The following is a 2,051-nucleotide window of genomic DNA, read 5'->3' as shown; positions in this document are numbered from 1 at the left end:
AATTTACTGACTTAATTTGCCACCACTTTACCTCTATCTTAGGAACTCTGGTGGCATAGTGCCTAAGGCATTTGACCAGCCACTCCTCAGAAGGCAGGTTGGGCAATCTACTTCTGTAGTGATACCGCCTCAGAAACCCAAGGAGGGGTTGCTATGAGTTGGATCCAACTCCACGGCAGTGCATTTGGGTTTTTTTGGTTTGGTTACCTCTATCTTATTTTAGGCTAACAATACTGTTTCGATTCCTCAAGAACACTCTCTGCCACTTTCAATTCCATAGGCAGCTTTCTTTTTCTTCATATCACATAACAATATTTGATTTTATATTAACAATGACAAAAAAAGTTGCCATCAAGTCAATTCCAGCTCATGGCAATTCCATGTGTGGAGTGCCTGGGTGGCACAAGATGGTTCAGCACTCTACTACTAATGGAAATGTTGATGGTTCAAACCCACCCAGAGGTGCCTCAGAAGAAAGACCTGGTGATTCTGGTTATGATGTACATCTCAGAGTGTTCTCTCTGAAAGGAAAGAATGCTTTTTGGTCAGAGACCATGGGAAGAGGATTGATCTCTTGTTGAGACTCAGAAGAGATTTGGTGAGGGGATGGTATTGGAATTTGGCTTTAAAGATGAGCAGAATAGTGACAGAGCAAATGGAGTGAGCCACATGTCCAGCACAGTGGGATGGCGTACATTAACTGGGTTTTGAAGACAGCCCCTGAGGCTCAAACATGTAGAGTCCACATTAGCCTTAAAAACACCTTCAGTCCAGGCCAAGGGACCAGCAAGTGCAGAGGTCCTGAATAAGGTCAGTAGAAATAGAGTTGGAGAGGTTGTCTGGGCCTTGAAGACCATTATTAAATAGTCTTGATCAACAAACTCAACCAACTAAGAATGGGATTTTATTCAATAGAAAAATAAATAGCTGACAGTTTCTAAGAAAAAAAAAGAAAAAAAAACATAGTATGATGGCTCAAGAAGCAGCTACTAGGATGTCCGGTAAGATGGAGGAATAAGCAGACAAGTGACTCAGACCCTCTTCAAAAAAGAAAAGAAAAACCAATTGACAGAGATACAGAGAATAATCCTGGAGCCCTGAGCTTGGAAAGGAACTTAAAGAAGTAGATTAGGCACCAACTAGTGGAAAAACCTGAATGAAAACAGTGAGTACAGAGATGGTCAGAGCTGCAGACTGTCAGAGACTCTGATGGGACCAACAGCTTGAATATTTCCAAGTGGTGTTGGGACCTGAGAATTGACCTAAAGATTAGCCCTGGTCACCAAGGGCTGGCTGCAGGGACAACTGTGCTGGTGCCTATGACTAGGAAGGGAAACAGCAAGGAGGGAGACAACCTGAGCTGTTGACTTTTTGCTGTCTGGAGGGCGTGGCCATTTTGGATATTTAAAGTTACCAAGGGCACAGCCATTTTGAATGCTTATAAGCGGTGGCCATTTTGGGTATTTAGAGTGACAAAGGGTGCAGTCATTTTGAATCTTTACAAGTGGCAACCATTTTAGATTTTAAAGTGATAGCATTCTCATTCAGATTCCAGGGACCTAAGAATAGGCTCTGTTTGCCAAGGTCGGCAGGGACATAGAAGAGGCTGACAACAGGAAAGGAGAGAGGTGGTAAGTGTATAAGTGCTGTCAACTAGTGAATAGAGGAGCACAGAACAGTACCCCGCTTGCATAGATAACATACAAACAAAATAAAGAAAACGAAAATCGTGGGCAAGTCACTTCAATATACAATCACCAATTAAGTAAAAACACAAAAACATCACAATGCCTCAGAGTCAACAGAGCATCACAGCTCACACAAAGATGCAAGATAAAGCAGGAGAAACAAGGGACCAGTTTACAGACCCAAAACACATCACTGGGGAAGATGCAGCATTGGAACTCCTTGATAAGGAATTCATAAGAATTATATTTAGGTATCTTCAAAGCATCGAGAGACAGATCAAGGAAAACACAGAGAAAACCCTAGAACAATTTCGAAAGACAATACAAGAACAAGATGACAAAAAAATGAAAAATTAGAAATGA

This window comes from Orycteropus afer, unplaced genomic scaffold, assembly GCF_000298275.1.
Source record: "Orycteropus afer afer isolate SDZICR_OR568_19922 unplaced genomic scaffold, OryAfe1.0 scaffold00981, whole genome shotgun sequence".
Lineage (NCBI taxonomy): Eukaryota > Metazoa > Chordata > Mammalia > Tubulidentata > Orycteropodidae > Orycteropus > Orycteropus afer.
The sequence above is the reverse complement of the archived record's forward strand: the minus strand, read 5'-3'. Positions refer to the sequence as shown.